Source organism: Macaca fascicularis, chromosome 11, assembly GCF_037993035.2.
Source record: "Macaca fascicularis isolate 582-1 chromosome 11, T2T-MFA8v1.1".
Taxonomy (NCBI): domain Eukaryota; kingdom Metazoa; phylum Chordata; class Mammalia; order Primates; family Cercopithecidae; genus Macaca; species Macaca fascicularis.
Genome location: NC_088385.1, coordinates 45918812 through 45944284, shown reverse-complemented (window position 1 = coordinate 45944284; position 25473 = coordinate 45918812). Strand labels below are relative to the sequence as shown.

General features: G+C 37.2%; 2 long non-coding RNA genes across 7 annotated transcripts in view; one reads left to right on the top strand and one right to left on the bottom strand.

Moving 5' to 3' along the window:
- LOC135966212 (uncharacterized) overlaps positions 1 to 25473 on the bottom strand; it is a 121273-nt gene that overhangs the window by 72912 nt on the left and 22888 nt on the right. For 2 of the 6 annotated variants that reach the window (XR_012420131.1, XR_012420128.1), the window contains 2 exons: positions 24494 to 24612; positions 8991 to 9105 (listed from right to left, as the gene is read on the bottom strand). This is a non-coding gene — a long non-coding RNA (uncharacterized lncRNA). Of the gene's footprint in view, positions 1 to 8989; positions 9111 to 15181; positions 15300 to 24493; positions 24613 to 25473 lie in introns of those variants that run through there. The other 4 variants (XR_010579368.2, XR_012420132.1, XR_012420130.1 and 1 more) reach the window with 3 other exon arrangements.
- Positions 1 to 25473, top strand: part of LOC135966213 (uncharacterized) — an 87040-nt gene that overhangs the window by 60276 nt on the left and 1291 nt on the right. The window lies entirely within an intron of this gene.

Below are 25473 nucleotides of genomic sequence, written 5' to 3'. Positions count from 1 at the left end.
CCACCCTCGCCCCACCCCGCCACCCTGCTCAGTTCTTCCTAGGGCAGAACAATTTTTTATTGTTTTTTTTTGTTTTTAATTTGAATAGATCATTTTGAGCTGCCATGAACACCCATTCCAACCATACAGAGTCAATACATTAGCCAGCCAACACTTCAACTGATAGAAGGTGACTTTTGGGTCAGGTATTAGCCATGAAGAGGTATTCCAATATTTCACCTGTTGGATTTACATGTTATGAAATACTTAAATATGGGACACTGTGGTGAGAAGTGTGCAAATGTTTAGGTTGTCACCACTTCAAGCGGTTGCTCACAACACAACCAAGGTGTGGCACTTGTACCACACAGGTCCTATCTTGCTAATTATTTATGGTAATTACACCAGAGGAAAATACACAGAACAAGCTGGAAAATAGAGATGTGAGTTTAAGGGAGAGGTAGGGAAGGGTGGAGAGAGAAGGGAGTAGCGAATGAAAAGGGTGTGGTGTATGTTCTGGTTCTGAAACCTTAATGTCTGCCAACCATGCAGTAGATATAGAGGTATCTGTAGCAAAAAAAAGTTCTAGAAATTCTGTTCGAGTTTTTGTTCCTAACTATTGATTTGAAATGCACCCTCTTAAGTATACATTAAAAGAGTAAATAACTGTTTTCCAATTTAAAGCAAAATAAGCTCATCCATCGTTTCTGCTCTTTGAATCTTTATGTGCTTATCAGAAACACTGGTATATCTCATAACATCATTAGTTGTTATTTCCAACATTTTAATTTATTTTTCTTCTGCTATCCTGCTGAACAGTTCTTTCCACAGCATCAGAAATTTTAAAAATATACATTTAAAAGGTTTCTTGTTTAAAATATTTCAAGGTTTACATTTACAATATTCTGATTTTTTAAAAATCTGGTTAATATATTTTGGGTTTTTAAAACTTCATATAGGAGCCAGGCCCGGTGGCTCACGCCTGTGATCCCAGCACTTTGGGAGGCTGAGGCGGGCAGATCACGAGGGTAAGAGATCGAGACCATTCTGGCCAACATGGTGAAACCACATCTTTACTAAAAATACAAAAATTAACTGGGCATGGTGGGATATGCCTATAGTCCCAGTTACTTGGGAGGCTGAGGCAGGAGAATCGCTTGAACCCAGGAGGCAGAGGTTGCAGTGAGCCAAGATTGTGCCACTGCACTCCAGACTGGGCAACAAGAGTGAAAAAAAAAAAAATTCATATAGTTATCTATCCTGTAGCTTTAGTATGTGTTTGGGAAATTTGTTAAACTGTCCAACTTCAGTTTTCTCAGCAATAAAATGGGATTTGAGTACCTCCTAATGATTGTTAGAAGGATTAAATGAGATCACGTAGGCAATTCACCCGGCACTGTTACAGTAGGTAGTAAGGCAGACAGGAGCAAAAACAGGAGAGGGCCGCCTCACCAGAAATGGCAGGCAGCCATCAGATGATGGTCAGATGGCTGTTGAACTGCCTCTCTAAAATAATAATTTGTCACAGCCAGCACCAAGAAAAGGAAGTCTCCCAATAGATAGAAAAAAACCTTGATGCTGGTGACCAGCAACTTCCTAATAAGATCTCAGGAGTTGGGTTAGTGAGCTCCAGTGTGTGCACTAAGAGGCAAAATAGTGGAGTTTAACTGGTATATGACCTTCCTCTAGGAACACTGGACTAGTAAGGGAAAAACGCCTCAAGCGAGCATGCACACAACTTTAGTGCACACATTGTGCATGCGGCCCCTCCCAAGTGCTGGTAGGCCGCTCTGCATGCAGACAGCCCGCCCCAAGGAAAGAATCACGGGAGAAGTAATGCAACCTCGGAAGCATGCCAACATATAAGACCCTGAGTCAAGGGTCAAAATGTGCACTTGAATCTCTCAAGTCGCTTGCTTGACTCTCTTCCAAATGTACTTTACTTCCTTTAATTCCTGCTCTAAACTTTTAAAAAAGACTTTCACTTCTGCTCTAAAACTTTGCCTCGGTCTCTCACCCTGCCTTGTGCCCCTCAGTCTAATTCTTTCTTCTGAGGAGGCAAGAATTGAGGTTGTTGCAGACCCATATGGATTTGCCACCACTAACAGTACAAACCCCAACAGTGGTAGTTAAGTCATGAATATAAGGGTATTATTAGCCTGACAAACACAATGGAGTCTTCAAAATGTTTTTTTAATTCAAATGGCTCAAAAATAATTTATGAACATGAATTTAAAGACGTGTGAGAGTTTCATTGTTTAAAACTACATCTATTCACATAACCTATTCTCTGTGGTCAAAAGGCCACAGTATAAGTGGGTTGTAAGATGAGATCTGTAGGGTAAGTAGGTACTAGGCAGCTTGCAGGGGATGTGAGGATCTAAGAATAAACAAAGGTGGGGGTGCAAATTTGGTCAGGGAGAGAAAGTAAATATATGTACAGAATTGCAAAAGTCCCCGAACTGAGCTGCACTTCACAATAATCTTGAAGTTTTAAAAACTTACTGATGCCTGGGTCCTCCCCCAGAGGGTCTGATTTAATTGGTCTGGGATGGCCTCGGCATGGGATATTTTAAAGTCTCTATGTGATTTTAATGTCTAGTCAAGGTTCAGAACCAGCACTCTACAAACAAGAAATCAGGGAGTTAGAAGAAAATAGAGAGAAAGGTTACTGAGGCAGGAGAATAGAAAGACTAGAACGGAAGAAGCAGACAATTTGTGAAATGCCTTGCAGACTACGCAGTGCCATCCTATGCTGTGCTACGCTAAGAACTTTAGGCTTTATTCTGAAGAGAAATTAGTTGCAAGATAAAGAGTGAAGTGATCAGGTTTGCTAGCACTGGGTGCAGGGTCAAGAATTGATTATAGGGAACAAGACTAAAGGCAGGAGCTGAGTTAGATGAGTAAGAGGTTGTAATTGTCTAGGCTAAACACGGGCAGTTGTAATGGGTTGGAGAAAAGTGAAGCGATTTGAGATGCCTTAAGGAGGAAGAGCTGACGGAAGTTCGTGACCTGATTGGAAAGCAAGGATGAGAGGAATTGGCTGGAGATGCTGTTAATTGAGGTAATCCAGAAAAAGTGAAGTCTGTGAGAAGGAGATAAATTCAGTTGGAAATGCTGATTCCAAGATAGTATTAAAGAGTAAAGTACCACCCCACAGTCTGGGAAGTGAGGAGCGCCTCTGTCCGGCCACTGTGCAACTCTCCAGGTGTGAAGTGTCAGCCTGTGTGTGATCTTTCTGCCTTCCCCAAGTTTGCATTTTTGACCTTAAAGTTTACTTTTAAATTAAAAAGAAATAAAGAGTAAAGCAGGTAACGACCTTATTTTGTAATAATTGCATTATTTTAACAAACATTTATGATAGTTCCCATTTCCAATGGGAATTTATGGACATTATTCTGAGATTATCACACAATCCAAGGAAAACTTAAACAACCATCAGCAAGAATGGAGGAACCAAGCCAACTCTGCAGCAGGAATTCTGTTTGTTTGTTTGTTTGAGACGGAGTTTCGCTCTGTCACCCAGGCTGGAGTGCAGTGGCCTGATCTCAGCTCACTGAAACTTCCGTCTCCCAAGTTCAAGTGACTCTCCTGCCTCAGCCTCCCAGGTAGCTGAGATTACAGGCATGTGCTACCACACCAGGCTAACTTTGGATGACTAAATGGAGATGTTGGTAAGCACCTGGACACGTAGGTCTGGAACTTGAGAAAGCAATAGGGGTGAGTGCGTTGGAAAAAAGAAAGGACCTATGACTCAGGTCTCATACAGACTGCCTTTCCCTGCCTTCATTGCCGCTCCACAAGGTGGCCCTTTCTCGACTTGAACTTCAGGGCCTGTCACAACACATAATCTTTGCATTTAGTATGTAGTATCGGTAGAGCACTGAAGTAAAGGGGCAAGATGGGAGGAGGACAATTGATTATAGAAGGTTCTAAACACTACTTTGTCATATCTATTTCTATGAAGATGGTAAGACACCATGTAAGCATCGGAAAGACAAAATCAAGTAATAGGCCCAGCATTCCACCTCAGGTGTTGCTTCCTGGCAGCTTTTATTCCCCCCATATGACCCTGGTTCTCTGGTCAAACATAATTGGTCCAGGAGTAGCACCTGACCCTAGTTGAACCAATCTGAGACTCTCTAGAGAATTTAAACTGAAAGACACATTGATCACAGCACTCTGGAAGGAGAATCAAAGGATTCCTGGCTGGGCGCAGTGGCTCATGCCTGAAATCCTAGCACTTTGGGAGGCCGAGGCGGGCAGATCACCTGAGGTCAGGAATTCGAGACCAGCCTGGCCAACATCGTGAAACCCCATCTCTACTAAAAATACAAAAAAAAATTAGCCTGGCATGGTAGCACGTGCCTGTAATCTCAGCTACCTGGGAGGCTGAGGCAGGAGAATCACTTGAACCTGGGAGACGGAGGTTTCAGTGAGCTGAGATCAGGTCATTCCCTTGCTCCCTCCCTCCCTCCTCCTTTTGGAGTCCCCAGGGTCTATTGTTCCCATCTGCTTTTTTGAGGCAGGATCTCAGGTGGTTCACCCAGGCTGGAGTCAGTGACGTAATCATGACTCACCACAGCCTTGACCTCCTGGGCTCAAGTGATCCTCCTACGTCAGCCTCCAAGTAGCTGGGACCACAGGCATGCACCACCATACCTAATTTGTTTTACTTTTTGTAGAGATAGGATCTCACTATGTTGCTCAGGCTTGTGAGTAAAGACGTGATATTTGGTTTTCTGTTTCTGTGCATTTTTATACAAAATTTTATAGTAGTTACTTCCTTCTATAATTTGGAATTGTCAATTGGGTATATAATATGTTTCTATTTTTATTTTTAAAGTGTTTTTTTTTTTTTTTTTTTTTTGAGACGGAGTCTCGCTGTGTCTCCCAGGCTGGAGTGCAGTGGCGTGATCTCGGCTCACTGCAAGCTCCGCCTCCCGGGTTCACGCCATTCTCCCGCCTCAGCCTCCCAAGTAGCTGAGACTACAGGCGCCCGCCACCACGCCCGGCTAGTTTTTTGTATTTTTAGTAGAGACGGGGTTTCACCATGTTAGCCAGGATAGTCTCGATCTCCTGACCTCGTGATCCACCCGCCTCGGCCTCCCAAAGTGCTGGGATTACAGGCTTGAGCCACCGCGCCCGGCCAAAGTGTTTTTTTTAAAAATTCCTTTCCTCTTAACCTAGTTTGAATTGATTTTTCTAACTCAATCAAAAGAGTCTTCACACAACAGCTGAAGGCATGGAAATAAAAAACATCAAGCAGTTTAATATTCATCAACTATGGTATGTGAAGGGTAACAGGCATTAAGTTGAAAGGGCATTAATTAGGAAGGGTAATCACACTCTAGATTATGGTGGGTTTGGTATGTATCCAGGTTCACCTCCCTATGTATTTATATTTATATATATATAAACCTCAGGTTTTAGAAATAATTAAGTGGGAATCATCCTTCTTGCTGTACAAGTGTCTGATTGTTAAGCCTCTGAAACCTTCCAATTTATAACAGCACAAAAGATGGTTTTGAATATTTGAATCATTTTCTGCTTAAATTTTTAAACCTGGTTTGAATTTAGTGCTGGTAGGAGAATGTTTGTGCTAACTTGTCCTGAATAAGTGCTTCCAAATGATCAGTATCAGCCTCCAAATCTACAAACACCTCCATTAATCTGTCATTTGACATGACATGTAGAAGGAAATGACAGCAGACTCAGAAAAGATATTTAAAGCATCTAAGCCCTTATGGAATAGAAGTGTGTCATCTATTTTATCCAAACCCTCAGGGAATAAGTGATTTTGTTTTTGTTTAAGTATGTTTACCGTGATCTACTGCCAACATTTTAAAATTAAGGATTTCCTCTCACTAAAAGGTAACACCCTAGTTTGCTCACTAAAAATCTGCACCTTCACATCTAGATTCCACGCGCTTATGAACAGTCTCAATTGTAACAGTTTTAAAATAATTTGATATTTTCAAAAAAGTAGGTACCTGCAATTAATTATGACAGTGATTTTTAGCATATGTTTATTGCAAAATGAAATACATTCAGAAATGTTTAAAGAACAACGCAAGATAAAATGAAAAGTTACCAAGTAAACACTAATTGTCACCACCATACAGGTTAGGAAATAGAGCATTGCTAGCAACCTAAGAACCTCCCATCCTGTGCCTTCCTTCTAGACTCATTCTCCTCCCCTAAACTTAACCACTATTATGACTACATGATAACCACTTTCTTGATTTTGTTATGGTGTTTTTTACCACCTACATACATACCTCTTGTACTAGTCTGTTCTCACGCTGCTAATAAAGACATACTTGAGACTGGGTAATTTATAAAAGAAAGAGGTTTAATGGACTCACAGTTTCACATGACTGGGGAAGCCTCATAACCATGGCAGAAGGCAAAGGAAAAGCAAAGGCGTATCTTACATGGCAGCAGGCAAGAGGGCATGTGCATGTGCAGGGGAGCTCCCTTTATAAAACCATCAGATCTCATGAGACTTATTCACTATCATAAGAACACCATGGGAAAAACCCACCCCCATGATTGTTACCTCCCATCGGGTCTCTCCCATGACATGTGGGAATTATGGGAGCTACTATTCAAGATGAGATCTGGGAGGGGACACCATATCACCCCTGTTTCTGAACTATATAATGAGCTATATAATGAACGTATACTAATAGTTTTCTTTCGTATCTTAATACTTTTGGTCGACATTGTGGTTATGAGGTTTATTCATGTTTACAGGTACTTGTGCTTTGTTTGTTTGCAATGCTGAGTAATATTCCAGTATAAGAACACACTACTTTAAAAAATTATCTTTTTGATAATTATCATTCTGTGAGATTTTATAAGTTTTTCTGCCTTTAGAAATCAGCTACTTTTTATTACTTTACACAAATTTTAAAAGATGGCAGGCAAGATCGAGTCTCTCACTAAAAAGCTCACTGAAGATATTGTTAGGCCTGATGCTTTGCAGAGGAATTCTTGAACCAGCAGAGCATTTACACCTTATGTACAGCAAGTAATTACTGAGCATAGTTTCTGCAGGCTTTGTTCCTGTTAAACCATCACTACAGCTGTGAAACAGGTGCACAAATGTATTTTTCTTTTTTAAACCATTGAAAAGAGTACTCCTGCCTTCACCTACTTCTCAGTAGGTGGTCTTGAGACTTAAAACACTGCCGCAAATAAATTATATCCTTCTCACTGAATTCTACTCATTAGAAATGGCTCCTTTCCAGAATTAATCCACAAAACAATTGCCATTTTCTAACATTGTGGAGTTGAATGATCTACTACTTGGTACTTGGGCAAAAGTGAATGAGTAAAACTGTGAGAGAATTTGGGTGACATCCTACTGAGAACACTAATCAAACTCTGGAACAAAGAAATTTTACAAACTTAGCAGCAAAGGCATAAAACATGTTTGATTACCTAAAAATGTTAAATTCCATATTATATATATAAGGTGCGTCTACAACAATAGGTTACACTGTATATTATGTAAGGAGAAAATTTTAAATCAATTCATAAAAACACTAAATAGGCCAGGCATGGTGGCGCATGCCCGTAATCCCAATGCTTTGAGAGGACAAGGCAGAATGATCACTTGAAGCCAGGAGTTCAAGACCAGCCTGGGCAACATAATGAGACCACATCTCTACAAAAGAAAAATGTAAAAATTAGCCAGGCATGGTGGCACTGACCTGGTAGTCCTAGCTACTTGGGAGGCTGAGGCGGGAGGATCACTTGAGCCCAGGAATTCAAGGTTGCAATGAGGAAAACAGCAAAATGTTTTATATTTAGGTAACTAGAATGTCTTACAAACTGAGTTTTAATCCCACCTAAATATTTGGAAAGCATTTTCACTCTGAGCTGGCCAATTCCCTCTGCAAAGGCTAAACAGACCCATCTCAGGCCTGATTGACTGAGAACAGTGATTTCCAAAGCAGGAAACAATCTGACTGGGACATATCAACATCTGATACGGCAATTTCCTTTTCTGAATGCATGTATTTGTATTAAACTGGGGAACATTTCTGTACCTGGTTTGTTAGCTAGAAAACCATGCTCTTTGGTAGTGTTTTCACAGTTGGGTAGCATTAAACGAGTGCAAGTATGAGCTGTACAGAGCACTATTTCAACTTGTTCTTTTTTCTCATCTCAGTATTTTTGGATAATCAAAAAATGTTTATGGTATAATCAAAATTGAATTTCATCCCAAGGAATAAATAACCACAGAAATTCTATAGGTTTGTCATTAAACATATACCCAAACAGTGAAATGAAATTGATTATATATTAGAATGGGTATTTCAGAAACTCCAAACCACTAAGCATGAATGATGTTATTTGTAGATTAAATTCTCTTTTTTATTCCAAGACTGAAGATAAACATAGTATAGTGTTTGAAGGATTTTGTAAGACAAGCAAACTGAAGATTAAGATAAATAATAATAGGAGAACAGCACCATCTCTTCCCTTTTAAAAATACATATTTAACAACTGAGCTTATACCAGAAGCAAAAATATTTTGAATTATTGAAGAGCTCAAATTCAAACTGCCAAGATAATGACATGTAAACCCTCATAGGTATGATATTTTCATAAGCAATCTCAACCATAGGATTAAATTTTGCCTTAATCCAAAATTTACCTTAACCATTTATTTTACACACACACACACACACACACACACTCTCTCTCTCTCTCTCTCACATATAACAGTATAGAATAATGCATATAATGTATATATTAAACTTGGTAGATGAGAATTTTTCTTTATTTAAATACTTCTCTCACTCTGATTAATAACTTTCAAATATTAAAACATTACATTGGCCAGGTGTGGTGGCTCATGACTATATTCCTAGCACTTTGGGAGGCCTAGTTCAGAAGATTGCTTGAGCTCAGGAGTTGAACACCAGCCTAAGCAACAAAGCGGGACTTCGTCTCTACAAAAACTAAGAAAATGAGATGGGCATGGTGGTGCATACCTGTGATCCCAGCTACATGGGAGGTTGAAGCAGGAGGATTACTTGAGCCTAGGAGGTAGCTGCAGTCGACTGTGATCATGCCACTGCACTCCAGCCTGGGCGACAGAGTGAGACCCTGGTCTCAAAAAAAAAAAAAAAAAAGAACTTTAAAGCATTAAATTTGTAATTTCAGTGACTGACTTATAAGGGATAATTCATTCTGGACTTTTGCACAAAACAGTATCACTAAAGTAAAAGACAAAATCATTTATTAATAAAAGGATATATTTTATCAAATACAGTAAGTCACCACGTACTGAAGAATATGGAGATAATTTTATTCATATGAGAAAAAGCAAACTGTGAGCCAGATAACATACGCTAATGATGTGGGAAAATAAGCAAAGTTAGGTCATCTAATAAAGCTAAATTAAGTTGGATAATTATTACCTAGTTTATTTCTGAGCAGACAACCCACACCATAAATATGAAATGGTTAAGCAGCATGGACACAGTGCTGTTTCTGTAGGAAAGCTAGGAGTGAATGCAGTTGTTGGTTGACTTGCCCTTCTTAAGCAGCGTACCAGGCTTCCCTTTTCTGCAGTTAAAGTCAATGGAGAATTGTCTGTGAGTGTGCAGATGCATCATCTCTCAGTACAGGAAGGTGCTCTTGTCTCTGGTCAAATTCTCACTAAGGTATTGTTGAAACCCCAAAGAAGAGGAACTCAATCAACGGACGTCTTATTTCAGTGTCACAAAGAGCTGGTAATCTAGCTTGTTGGCTTCCACATCCAGATTTGCCAATTATTTGCTCTGTGATAAAACACTTAGCTCTCATTTCAGCAGTCTAAAATAAGGAAGCTCTGCTGCAAGGATGGTTGTAGGTTTAATTAATCTTAAGGAGCTCTGAAATCCCTGTCTACATGGTTAAATAAATAATACATGAAGGATTCTGGTCTTCTAGAAAGGGAAAAATAGGCTAGAAAAGTCTTGCCATAATGAACACATGCCACAAATGTGATTAACTAAGGGTTACTTGCAAAAATTAAAAAAGAAGGTAAATTAGCTTAGAAAGCAACCCTGACAAAATATAACCACCTAATGGTCAGCATTGTTTTGGTCATTTTAAATGTGAGAAACTGTCAGTACCTGAAGAATTGGAAGGAGGGAGTAACATGTTGTTTGAAGGGAAATAATATAAGTAATGCCACTTATTCAGAACTTACTGTATTATAGGCATTTTCTGGGAGCAGTGTATACATATTATTTTATGTAATCATTACAACACCCTTGAAAGATGGGTGTTATTTTCTGAACCAATGAGCACTATGAGTTTCCTTAACTTGCCCAAGTTGATGAGCTATTAAGGGGCAGAGTCAGCATTTAAACCCAGATGTGCTGTGACTCTGAACCTATAATTGTCACTCTAGGTTACAGGGGGATGAACTAGACTGAGTTTCAATACTATTCCAACAGGAGGACTTGCCTGATAGTGGCTATGCACAAAGAAGATAATTAATTCCCTGGAAGCTTTATCCAGTGAGGGTTTTGCTTATCTCTTAGGATGAACTAATAAGAAGCTGTTCATAAGTGGAGAGCCCTAGAAAATTCCAAAAGACATAGAGTCATTTCGCGGAAAATACTGGACTTTATATGAACAATCCTAAGAAAAAGATGAAACTCATTCGATGGCTCATGTTGCACAAACTGCTTATGAGGAACAAAATTATATTTACCACAGTCACTGGAAGAAGATGGTTGTTAGTTTACTGTACAATAAAAAAGTTATCAGTGATGATTTAAAAACATATAGGTATTTCTTAGTGTCCATATGTTTTATGCTATGTCTTACTTTATAGTACGGGTCTTAAGCTATAGTCCCAAAATGAGTAACTGACATTTCATTGAGTGAAATTAATTCCACTTTGTTGTAGTATTTTTAAAAACTTAAGTGCAATAAATATTTACCAAATGACAAATTTCCTAGAAGAAATTCTGAAAACTTTTTTTTACATATTTAAAAAAATGGATAAATATTATAATACCAAAAAAGAAATATGAAACTGAAGGACTTTCTGGCATGAAAGTAATTGTTTGGAAAGCACATCCTTTATTATGGTACAGATGGAGAAGGAAAGAGTGTTCTTAGCCGGGCGCGGTGGTTCACGCCTGTAATCCCAGCACTTTGGGAGGCCGAGGCGGGCGGATCACAAGGTCAGGAGATCGAGACCACAGTGAAACCCCGTCTCTACTAAAAATACAAAAAATTAGCCGGGCGCGGTGGCGGGCGCCTGTAGTCCCAGCTACTCAGGAGGCTGAGGCAGGAGAATGGCGGGAACCCGGGAGGCGGAGCTTGCAGTGAGCCGAGATCGCGCCACTGCACTCCAGCCTGGGCAACAGCGTGAGACTCCGTCTCAAAAAAAAAAAAAAAAAAAAAAAAAAAAAGAGTGTTCTTAAATAAAAGTGATTTTTAAATGTAAAATAATTAACAATCAGTGTCAGGTAGTAGAAGGAGCAGGATACCTGGGTTTTAGTTCTAGTTCTTTCACCAACTACATCTTGGATTAGTTGCAAAAACAAAGGGGTTGAACTTGATGGTCTCAAGTGTCTTGTGCAGCTCAGAATTCAATATGTCTATATTTCCTAAGAGCAAGATGAATAGCTCACACAATATTTTCTCAAGCAAGGGTAGAATCATTATGGCTTTGAGTCATTGAAATGTTCCCTGGACAAGCTACTCTGGAGGTACCATATGAGATCTTTCCTTGGCTCAGTGTGTAGAGATGATGTAATGTTTTAAAAGGCCCCACCTTGTTTGGTGAAATCACTCTATCATGGAGTACTGGCCTGACAGCTCTGAGAAGAGTTGCCAAAGTGGGCTGCAATATGAGGTTTTAAAGTTCTATTATCATGCTGCAAGAGGAATTTGGAAAAAATCAACATTCCAATATATTGAGAATGAAAAATATTACGATCTACCCCCATTTGTGGCACTTACTATGGCAGGGTCTGTTCTGTGTAAAACATGCAATCAAGCAGATAAAGTTTTATAAGCTTATGAAGGAACTTCATCTAGGAAGAGAGAAGTCCCAACAATCTCACTACCCTTATCATCTGCATTTACACAATGAGTTTCTTTAGGGAAACCATCTTGAAGCTTCTTCCAAGTAATGTGGAAAGGTTGGCACTTAGCCATGGTTAAAGAATCAACAAGGTTTTCTATGTGGGTGGGGGAAATTGCTTTGCTACACAGACAACAGGAATATTCTCTCAATGTAATGATAGGATAAACAGAAGTAAATAAGCTTCTCACTTTTTGGCACTCCCTCTCTCTCTTCCCCATCGTCTCTTTTTCTTACCTGTATTGTTTTAAAACCAAGAGGTATATGAAAGAACAACAGATCAAAGAGACACATAGGTGTCCTTGCTTAGCTTTTGCTCAAACTTTGATTTTTTTCTCTTTGAAGTCATAAGTCAGTTTTTTCCCTTTTAAAGATTTGGGCAGTTAATTTTCAGTTTAGAAATCTAGACCAGGTAATCATCATTTATGGTTCATAGGCCAGATATATTGCATGTTTCCTAACTTTACCATCCCCAATAAATCAGCAAAAAATGAGGCATATTTATCCTTGCAATATCTATCTGTAGATCATAAACCCAGCTCATACACCAAGAACTATGCTAGGTACTGAAGGTACAAAGCCTAAAAAAATGATTATGGATCTTATCGTTAAATCAAAATCGATGACTAACGGATGTAGATATAAAGCTGATTTTTCTTCAACAACCCAATCAAAACATCTCTCACATGATCACTGTATATCATCAGGCTCAATTACTTAATCTATTGAGGTCACTGCTACAAATAATTTTCAAAAAGCTATTTTGATAATAGTCTTCAAAATTGGCATTACATTTTAAAATGTTTACTATTCATCAAATCTTCACCCTTGAAAGTAAGTTTAATTTTGGGGGTAAAACTGAAGCCATTGAGCCAAGTCTTATAAATAAGGATTGCTTGTAATAAGGATTGCAGTAAGTCAAACTGAGATATGTCTCTAAAGTAATAAGACTAATTCTGATATGAGGCTTGTGGAAAGTAGAGGAGAGATGATAAGGAAAGCACGTTGCAACAACAATTTGCTTGGTTAACAACCCTGAAAGGCTGATCAACTAGATCGCTAACTGAGGGTACAAGAGATTTGAATAATTTGCTTATTGTGAACTCAGTAGAACGAATAGTAGAATCCATAGTAGAGCTTTTATGTGAGGATGTACTCACTGAGATGGAGCAATCACTGCTTGTCTGGGCTGGACTAACCAAAATGGCAGGTTTTACAGTGAAACACAGATGAAAGACTAAAATGATGGATTATGTTAATGAAGAGGAAGGTTCTGTGTATCTTTAGATTAAATGAATATTATAAAATTTCAGTTTTACTGAAAGGGTTGACAACAAAAGCATTTTGCTAAAATCAAAATAAATGATGTATTCTAATTATATTAAATGATAAAGAGAAATAGAGGTGGCACTATTCTCTTTCACATTTGTTGCAAAATTGGGATTCATAAAGTAATTAAAAGCAATTGCTCATAAACATCATTCAACTTTTCCTCACTATCATCCCTTTTAAAAACTGGAATTTCTGTGCAAGGTATTATTTACAGAGTCCTTTTATAAGAAGGATTTTATAAAATTATATAATAGATACATTTATATTCATCTATTCAAATTAAATACTTGAGATACTTTTGGGATGATGCAGCTTAAGTTGTCATGGCATTTTTTCAGTTTTCAAATAACTTTCATAGTAATTTGAAATAGAGACAGGAAGGTGTATCAGTCAGTGTTCTCCAGAGAGAAAGAAACAATAGGGGATATATATATATATAAAAAATATGGAATATATATACGTGTGTGTGTGTGTGTATATATACATATATATATATATATATAGAGAGAGAGAGAGAGAGAGAGAGAGAATTGGCTTATGCAGTTGTTGGGGCTGGCAAGTCTGAAGTCTGCAGGACAGGCCTGCAGGCTGGAAACTCAGGCAAAATTTCTGTATCTTAACGCAGAATTCCTTCTTCTCAGGGAAATCTCAGTTTCTGCTCTTAAGGCCTTCAATGGATTGGATGAAGCCCACACATATTATCAAGGGTAATCTTTTTTACTTAAAGCCAACTGAATAAAAATCTTAATCATATCTATAAAATACCCTCACAGGTTTTTTGCCCCCATTTGTCAAATAAGAACACAGAGGCTCAGTTAAGTTAAGCAATCTGATTAAGTCACCCATCTAGGAATTGATAGAAGCCAGGTTGGAGTTCATATTCTGCCTCCCAGGTCAGGATTTCACCAACTCCATTCTATCACCCCTCTTGAATGTTTGCAGTGGGGCCTATAGCTCTTAGTTTTAAATTGGATAATTATTTCCTTAATTACAATGAATTTTTAAAAATGTTTTGTGATTATTTAGCTAGCATAAAATGTTTGTTCTTGATTGAAAACGTTATCTTCTTGGTTTGTGTCATTTATTCTTTCATTTAGTCATTTCACTTGAGCTACATGAATCAAAATGGTTCAATAGAGCCTATTGTTCTACTTGTCACATAGAGAATTACTTTGGTGCAATGGTATCCTCTAAGTATACTACCAGACAAGGGAGCCCAGAGGTCCTGGAACAGAAAGGTTCACAGACACAATAAAGATGCTCAAATTACAGTTTATTAAATCACACAGTGTGACAAAACCTGGGAAAAGAGATGGAGTGGGTTAACACACTTAGAACAGGTTATAAGTGGGGGTACCACACTAACCTGAATCCCTTATGCAGAATTCATATGTCCTGTCTCTCTCTTTGCTGCATCAAGTTTCCCAGCTTTTGACGTGTCTATGAGGATCATAGTTTAGACTTGAGTAAGCAGCCCACTAGTGGGAGATGTTCAGGGCCAATACACACTTGATCTATTAGAAAATGCAGGGGCAAGTGCACCAGACCTATTAGCCTGCTGAGCCTGGTTTTTATCTGTGTTTCTTGAGTTAACAGCATGTGGGGCTGGGCGCATTGGCTCACGCCTGTAATCCCAGCACTTTGGGATGCCAAGGCAAGTGGATCACAAGGTTAGGAGATGGAGACCGTCCTGGCCAACATGGTGAAACCCCATCTCTACTAAAAATACAAAAATTAGCTGGGCGTTGTGGCACGCACCTGTAATCCCAGGTAATCGGGAGGCTGAGGCAGGAGAATCACTTGAACCAGGGAGGTGGAGGTTGCAATGAGCTGAGATCGCGCCACTGCACTCCAGCCTGGGTGACAGACTGAGACTCTGTCACAAAATAAAATAAAAAAAAGAGCATGTGGGACCAGAATAGGATCATATGTTCTCATGGCCCAGCTATATCATGATCATGAATTGGTCTTTATATGTCTTTCTATCTTTAAGTAACATTTTCCCACCATATTTTTACTAACTATCTTTGGCAGGTCTTAGAGACTACTAATTTACTCTTGATATTTTCATGTTATGATTTTTCCTGTCTTTACATGCTACTGTTTACTCATTATCTATCCTTAACACATTCTGTGCGCTTCACCTCTAAATCATAAGCTCATAGTTTAATTACTGTGTATACTCTATGCTTTTTATGAGTTTCACCCTTACCACTTGTTCTCTTGTCTTTTATAAGCATTATTAAATATTCTCAAATAATTTACACATTACAGTACTGGAAGAAATAATAACTTTTATAAAGCTGAATATCAATAGAAAGTCTTAAGAATAAATCATAAATTACAATGTCACTATCAAATTTTACTGATAGCATCAAATCAAATTAGATTTTTATAATGAGGAGGGCATGTACCACTGGACTAGCAGAGGACATGAAGGCCTGCCTTTGAGATTTACTTCTGGAGAATCCAAATGATAAATATAACTTCTCATGAATTAATCCAATTTCTCAGATCCTTAGTTTTGAAAGTGAAGTATTATGACTGTAAATACAGAGATCTTTCTATCATATGACTTGAAACCAAACACAAAAATAAACATGAACTGGATATGGTCTTTGAGTTTGAGTAGCTCCAAGTAGAGAGGGAAGGGAACCCATAAATAAGTAATTAATATCAGAATGAACAATGTCACAAAATCATGGAAGAGGAAATACCACTCCTAGCCGAATAGCAAAAACCTCCTAAGTGGAGTCATTGAAGTTGGATTTGATAAATAGAAGTTTGCAAGGTGGTTAGCTGAGAAGGAGAAAAGACAGTACAAACTATGCAAGACAGATATGAAGGAATAAAAGAGCATAGCATGGAAAAGGCATGGGGCAAGTTTGGAATGGCTGCAGTGTAGGTTTTCTTAAAATTAGAAGATGAATACATATGGAAAGGAAACTTGTGTCCGTAACATAGAGGGCCCCACAGGACTTTGTTAAGGGGTTTGTACTTTATCTTAAGATAGTGATGAATTATAAAAGAAGTTTTGACATAATCAGATTTGTCTCCCCAGATATCATCCAATTTGGGTCAGACAGTTCAGATTCTGATCTTGGTTTTGACCTCAGGCTTCGGGTAACTATTGTTTCCTGTTCTGTCTAACGAGCACCCATGATTCATCAGTAACATTTTTTCTTTTTTTTTTTTGAGATGAAGTCTCGCCCTGTTGCCCAGGCTGGAGTGCAATGGCATGATCTCGGCTCAATTTAATATCCGCCTCTCAGTTTCAAAAGATTCTCCCACCTCAGCCTCCTGAGTACCTGGGATTATAGGTGCACACCCAGCTACTTCTTGTATTTTTAGTAGAGACAGGGTTTCATCATGTTGGCCAGGATGGTCTCGATCTCCTGACCTCAGAATCTGCCTGCCTCGGCCTCCCAAAGTGCTGGGATTTCAGGCATGAGCCACTGCGTCTGGCCTAATAACATCTTTTTATAGTCCCCAGCCAGCATTCCATTTCCTCCTTCAATCACACATAAAGCAACACACTTCGTACTTTTTGGTTATACTGCAGGTTGAAGTTTTCCCTTGTATCTATGTGTGCAAATGTCAACTATCTCTTTACAAAACTGAGTCTGATTCTTTCCATGAAGTTCTCTTGAATTGAAAAAAATTTTGTAGAGTATCAGCTTAGAAATCATAGTTCCACTTCCTCATTCCATTCTACACTGATTCTCTATAACAATTTGGAAAATGTCTTTCATTATTTAGTTCTTAGTTATATCTTATGCACAGTTCCCTTATAGTTTTACTTGTAAGTCTTATTGCCTGGAAGATTTTTTTTTTAATAACTACATGCATTTAGTGTATTCATTTAATTTTAATAACAAAACTCTAAGAAATAATATCACTAACTTCTTATGCAGCTGAAAATAGCAAACCATGGATTTTTATAAGAGTAATTATAGGAATTAAGACATACAATCAAGGGTACAGAAAACAAATGGCTGACTTTAGTTATTCTTGTGAAAATTGTTGTGAAATATGGCTTAAAATAGAAAACAAGAAAGAAACAGACTTCTGGTAACAGATTAAATTAATTGACCTCCAAATTGTAGGCACTTCTGTTCATTTCTGAAAAGGCTGTTTTATCTCCCACCTGAACACATTGAAACTCTCCTTTTGTTGTGAATGACATGTATTCAGCTGCCATTCAGGGATGGAAAACACCCCTTTTGATTGGTACCTGGAAACTTTAGAGCTTCTGGACTGAACAAAAGAGTTTTTTACGAATACAAAGGTTCAAATGTCTGTGTTATCTCTCAACTCTTCAGGAAGCAACTACTACTCTACCAGGGACTTATTTTTAATGCTTGAAACCTGTTAATGAAATATTAAGAATTATATATGTTATGATTAAAACTTCATTCTGCATTAGCTTTATTCACTAGTGAGATGTGCCAAAGCAAATTTGATTTTAAGATTTGAGTTAAAAAAAAAATATTTAGACAACTTCAAATGGAAAAGAGTAAAACTGGAATATGAATTTGAAAGAGTTTTTTTTTTGTTGTTTTTTTTTTTTTTTTTTTTTTTTTTTTTAGTAATACTTATTCAGTGCCTTATGTACATGACACTACTCTAGGTAATATACACAATTAAATTTTCAAAGAATCATGTGCAGTGGTTTTATAATTAAATCAATAAAAAGAACAGCCAACAATTCCAGACTCAACAATTTGAAGTATAGGGGAAAAATGTTTAGAGAAAGTAAAGAGAGTAGTAAATTCAAGTACATAAACATCTTTTTTTTTTTTTTTTTTGAGATGGAGTCTTGCACTGTCACCCAGGCTGGAGTGCAGTGGTGTGATCTCCGCTCACTGCAATCTCCACCTCCCGGGTTCAAGAGATTCTCCTGCCTCAGCCTCCCAAAGTGCTGGGATTACAGGCGTGAGCCACTGCACCTGGCTGTACATAAACATCTTAACTTCTATACAACATAAAGTCCATGAGGCAGTTCAAAAACAACAAAATAAGAAAAATATTTACTGACAGAAACTCTGAGTGTATTTTACCATAACATTCTATTTTTTAAATTAACATCATCTTTTGAAACTTTTACTCATACCTAAGGCTGTAGTTCATTTTTAAAAATTTCTCTACAACACCCTAGTGTACCATAATTTATTTATTTATTTGACTCTCAATTAATATTTAAGATGTTTCCAGATTGACGTTATTTAAGACTTACTCATATCTTTTGATCATTTTTCTATGTATAATTTTCTGGCTTTTTCTAAGTAATTTGTAAGAATATGTTTTCTGTATTCTAATTCATTGTCCGTTTTATGTAAACAAATAACTTTCTCCAAGGTTTTGCTTATCTTCCCTTTTGATATTGTGGGGTTTTTAAAATTTAACTTAGCAAAACTTTAAAAATTTTATTTTGAGATAAAGGTAGATAAACTGATGGTGTGTTTCGATGGACAGAAGTTCATAATTGTAATGTAGCTTAATTTATCAACGTTTTCCTTTCTGATTACTACTATTTAGAGTCTTATTTTTAAAATCTTCTCTATTTGATATCATGAATACTATCTCTTTTCACCTAAAATGTTCATAATTTTGCCTTTTATATTATGGATTTGTTATTATTTTTTAGTATGATGTGAAATAGGGGTCCAATTTCACGCATTTTTAAAATGTTTTCTTCTCATTCACAGTTTTTCTAGAGCCACTTATGGGAAAGTTCCTCTATTCTTTGCTTAGCTCCTGGACCATCTCTGTCACAGATAAATGTCTATAAAATGTGAGTCTTTCTTTGAGGTCATATATTTCTTTCTCCTTGGTAAATATTTTTAACTGTTTTATCATACATGTTGCCACCAGGTAGAAAGGCAATTGACTATTTAACAATTACTTCTAGCTGACAACCTTGTTAATATTAATACTTTGTCTAAAGATTACCTTATGTTTTCAGTATCAACAATCAGCTCCAAGTAATGACAGTTTTATTTTTTTCTTTCCAGTCTTGATAGATTTCTTTCTTTTTATGTCCTGATTACAGTGGCTAGGACCTCCAGAACAATGTTGAAAAGAAATGCCATTCATGTGCATCCTTTCTTATTTCTAACTTTAAAGGGAATACTTCCAATGTATCACTGTTGAGTATGATACTTGATGTATTTTGTGTCTGTGTGTGTGAAGCTATCTTTTCCAAAATTAAGGGAAGTTTCTTTCTATTTCATGGAAAGCATTTCTCAAGAATGGTTGCTAAATGCTGTATTTTGTGTTTGTATGTGTGAAGATATCTTTTACAAAATTAAGGGAAGTTTCTTTCTATTTCATGCAAAGCGTTTCTCAAGAATGGTTGCTAAATGTAATAAAATGCTTTTTCTGCATCTATCATGATAATAGTAAGTTTTCTAAAAGATATTCTAATCAAACAAAACTATTCTTGTATAAACCAACTTTAATTTGATGTATCACCCTTACTTATACATGGTAGGACTTAGTTTGCTATCTCATTTAGGAATTATTCTTTAGTCAGAAGGGAGATTCAGCTTATCAATTCTCTCTCTCTCTCTTTTTTTTTTAATATTCTCATCTGAATTTGCTATCAAGCTCATACCAATTTTATTAAAGAAGTTGGGGAGTGTTCTTCCTTTTTATACTATCTGTATAAAATAAAAAAAAACAAAATAAAATATGTATTTATAAATCAAAATTATTTGTTCCTTAAATGATTGGTAGAACTCATAAAACTGGGCATAAAGTTTTCTTTATGGGACTATTTCAATCTAGTGATTTTATTTTGATTTTTTTTATTGCTACATTGTCATACAGATGTTCTATTTCTTGCCATATAATTTTATAGAGTTCTATTTTAGATTGGTAACTTGTATTTTTCTAAAGATTAATCTGTCTTACCTATATTTCAGTATTTCAAATTTCACACCATTAAGTTGTTTACAATATTTTAGATATATCTGCTATATATTTTTGTTAGTTTATTAATTCCCAATTTTTAAAGTTGTGTCCTTTATCTTCTCTATTAGAGGTTATCAATTATATTAATCAGGCCAGACGCGGTGGCTCACGCCTGTAATCCCAGAACCTTGGGATGCTGAGGCAAGTGGATCACCTGAGGTCAGGAGTTTGAGACCAGCTTGGTCAACATGGTGAAACTACGTCTCTACTAAAAATACAAAAAATTAGCCGGGCATGGTGTCACACGCCTGTAGTCCCAGGTACTCAGGAGGCTGAGGCATGAGAATCGCTTATACCCAGGAGGCAGAGGTTTCAGGGAGGTGAGATTGCACCCCTACATTCCAGCCTCGGTGACAGAGTGAGACCCTGTCTCAAAAAAAAAAAAAAAATTATGTTAATCATTCCAATTTTGTCTTTGTTAAAATTCTACATTTTCTCTTCTATTTTCATTTATGTCTTGTCTTACATTTATCATATCTTTTCTGTTACTTCTTTGAGTTTATTGTGTTGTTCTTTTTCTAATTTGTTAAATTAGATCCTTATGTCATTAATTCTCAACTTTTCTTCATTATAATAAACATTTAAATTTAAAATAAATTTACCTGTATAAATTATAAGTAGTATTTATATTACTTACATTACTCTTCTAAGTATAATGTTTTCAAATTTCTATTAGAAGTGTTTTTAAATTTCTAAATATTTGAAATTATTTAAATTATATTTTTGTTATTATTTTCTACTTAACTGCATTTTAATTAGAGAATGTGGTACTAGAATTTAATTCCATCCTGGCTTTTGAAATTCCAAAAATACACATTTGATTTTTTTTTTGTTTTAATTATGTTTACTTCTTTCTTTGCTCACCATTCCTCTCACAACACAGAAATTTCTGAGATCACTTTCCTCGCCTAAGTTTCTTTAGTGAGTTTCTTTTGTAATATCATCCCAAAAATATGATATTGAAAGTAGAGGAAAGAAAGCCCAGCTCACCTACAAATGAGTGATGCTTACATTGGCAGCTGCCCCAAAGAGCAATAATGGAAAGAAGATACTGGAATGACATCTACAAAATGCTGAGAAGAAATAACTGTTGTATTAATCCATTTTCATACTGCTATGAAGAAATACCTGAGACTGGGTAACTTACCAAAAAAAAAAGCTTTAATGGGCTCGCAGTTTCACATGGCTCGGGAGGCCTCACAATCATGGTGGAAAGTGAAGGAGGTGCAAAGACATGTCTTACACGGCAGCAGGCAAGAGAGTATGTGCAGGGAACTGCCCTTTATAAATTCATCAGATCTTGTGAGACTTATTCACTATCACAAGATAGTGTGATAGTGGAAAAAAGTACATATGGAAAAAACCTGCCTCCATAATTCAATTACCTCCCATGACATGTGGGGATTATGGGAATCACAACTCAAGATGAGATTTGGGTGGGGACACAGCCAAACCATATCAACTGTCAAATGTTGAATTTTATATTTCAGTGAAACTGTCTTTCAAGGGAAAGGGGGAAAAAAAAGAAGAAAATATTTCCAACAAATAAACACTGGAAAAAATTACTACCAATAGAGGCAATATTTGAAAAGATAATGGATGATAATTTTCATGAATTATTGCAGACATACAATATTTAGATTCAGGAAGCCAAAAGATCATAAACAAGATAAATAAAAATCAATCCACAATTTTCTCATTCTCCCTAATCATTCTAGACCCTTGAATGAAACATACACAAGGTCTTCTCACTCTATCCTTCACATCTCTTAAGATCTCTTTAACTATATTTCATCCCTTTGTCTTTTTTGTGCTATATTCTGTTATTCTTCTAGATCTATTTTCTAGGTCCATCTTTCTTTCTTCAGCTAGGTAAAATTTACTACTTAATCCATACACTGGGTTTTTAATATTAATTATTATAGCTACATTTCTAAACCTCTATTTGGTTCCTTTCAAAATCTGATTGGCCAGTTTCAATTGTCTTTTTTTCTGTCCTCCTATTTTCATTTCCATTTCCATTCCACCAAGGTGTTGAGAATGGGAAAAATTGGGAGTGTGGCTGTGATTTCCAATAAGAAACTATGTCTGTTCTGCCCTGGTAAACCTATTCTATTCCACTGGTAAACCTCTTGCATCATGAAGATATTGAAAGGCACTTTCCACAACAAAATGGAAATCTCTCCACTAATGGCATACATTTCTGTGATAGCAAAATGAAATTATCAAACCTTTCTCTATGATATATGTGCCACCCAGATGTCAATATTTGTTTTGTTTTCTGCACGTGAGTAATTTCATTCAATACTCTCTACATCAGTAGTTTCACTTATTGCTCTTTGTGATATTAAGTGACATCTCCCTTTTACTATTTATAAAGTGAATTTCCTGTATTTCAGCATTTTTGGTTTGTTTGTTTGTAGTAGCTGGCTACTTGGGTTTCTCAACAAAGATGTGACTTACAAATATTTTGCTTCTAAAAATGTAACTTTCTGGAAAAGGCAAAACTATAGATAGTTTAAAAAGATGAGTGGTTGACAGGGGTTCAGGGAAAAGAAGGGAAGGATAAATAGAGGGAGTACAGGGGATTTTTAAGGCAGTAGAACAGTGCCATATGATACTGTGAGCCCTGAATATCTGAGACAAGTCTTAGTTAATTTAGAAAGTTTGTTTCGCCAAGGTTGAGGACGTGCACCTCTGACACCAGCCTCAGGAGTTCCTGAGGACATGTACCCAAGGTGGTCAGAGCACAGTCTGGTTTTATATATTTTAGGGAGACATGAGACGTAAATCAACATATGTAAGATGAACTTGTCTTGGAAAGGCAGGACAACTTGAAGCAAAGCCAGAACAACTCAAAGCCAGGAGGGGACTTCCAGGTCATAGGTAGATAAGAGACAAAAGATTACATTCTTTTGAGTTTCTGATTAGCCTCTCCAAAGGAGGCAATCAGATATACATTTATCTCAGTTAGCAGAGGCGTGACTTTGAATAGAATGGGAGGCCGGTTGGCTCTAAGCAGTTCTCAGCTTGACTTTTCCCTTTAGCTTAGTGATTTTTGGGCCCCAAGATTTGTTTTCCTTTCACACACTGTAATGTGGATACATGTAATTGGACATTTGTCAAAATTCATACAAGGTATACCTCAGAGATATTGTGGGTTTGGTTCCAGAGCACTATAATAAGGTGAATATTGTAATAAAGTAAGTCACATAAATATTTTGGTTTTCCAGTGCATATAAATATTATATTTGGGCTGGGCATGGTGGCTAACGCTTGTAATCCCAGAACTTTGGGAGGCTGAGGCGGGCAGACCACTTGAGGCCAGGAGTTGGAGACCAGCCTGGCCAACATGGTGAAACCCCGTCTCTACTAAAAACTATGAAAAATTAGCTGGGCGTCATGGAGGGTGCCTGTAATCCCAGCTACTTGGGAGGCTGAGGCAGGAGAATCACTTGAACCCGGGAGGTAGAAGTTGCAGTGAGCCAAGATGGTGACGTTGCACTCCAGCCTAGGCAACAAGAGTGAGACTCTGTCACATACACACAAAAAAGCTATGTTTGGCTGGGTGCAGTGGCTCATGCCTGTAATCTCAGCACTTTGGGAGGCCGAGGTGGGTGGATTACTTGAGCTCAGGAGTTTGAGACCACCCTGGGCAACATGGCAAAAACCCATCTCTAAAAAAGAACAAAAAAAATTACCAGGGTGTGGTGACACACACCTGCGGTCCCACCTATAGAGGGATGCCTGCAGGGGATGCTGAAGTGGGAGAACTGCTTGAGCCTGGGAGTTTGAGGCTGCAGTGAGTCGTGATCACACCGCTCCAAGCTGGGTGACAGTAAATCAATGAATAAATAAATTTTATGTTTTTCTGGATGTTGTGGCAAGTATCTGTACTCCCACTCCTACTCAAGAGGCTGAGGTGGGAGGATCACTTGAGTCTAGGAGTTCGAGGCCAAGAAAGTGAGTTGGTCTCTGAAAAAAATTATTTTTACACTATACTATTGTCTATTAAATGTGTAAAAGCATTATGTCTAAAAAAATGTACATACCTTAATTTAAAAATATTTTATTGCTGGGCACAGTGATACATACCTGTAATCCCAGTTTCTCCAGAAAATTGCTTGAAGTCTAGGTGTTCAAGGATGCAATGTGCTATGATTGCACCTGTGAATAGCCACTGCACCAGCCTGTGCAACACAGCAAGACTTCATCTGTAAAGCAAAAACAATAACAAACAAACAAATAAATAAATAAAACTCTATTGGTAAAAAATGTCAACAGTCCTCTGACCCTTCAGTATGTTATGATCCTTTTCCTGGTGGAGGGTCTTGCCTTGGTGTTGAGGGCTGCCAACTGATCACACTGGTGGCTGCTGAAGGTTAGGGTGGCTGTAGCAATTGCTTAAAATAAGACAACAATGAAGTTTGTCACAATGACTTTTCCTTTCATGAAAGATTTATCTGTACCTTGTAATGCTATTCAATAGTTTTTTACCCACGGTAGAACTTTCAAAATTGAAGTCAATTCTCTCAAACCCTGCTGCTGCTTTATCAACTAAGTTTATGTAATATTATAAATCCTTTGTTGTCTTTTCAATAGTGCTCACAGTATCTTCACTGTCTTTACTTATCTATAAGAAGCAACTCTTCATCCATTAAATTTTTATCATGAGATTGCAGCAATTCACTCACATCTTCAGGCTCCACTTCACATTTTAGTTCTTTTCTATTTTTACCTTATCTGCAGTAACCTCCCCCACTGAAACCTTAAACTCCTGAAAATCATCCAAAGTCCTGTCGATGTTAATATTTTGACGTCCTCCCATGAGTCATGAATATCCTTAATGGCATCTAGAATGGTGAATCCTTTCCAGAAGATTTTCAGTTTACTTTACCTAGATTCATCTGAGGAATTATTATCTATGACAACTATAGCCTTACAAAACGTATTTCTTAAATAATAAGACTTAAAAGTCAAAATTACTCCTTGATCCAGGGTTTCAGAATGAATCTTGTGTTAACAGGCATAAAAATATTAATCTCCTTGTATATCTTCACCGGTGCTTTTGGGTG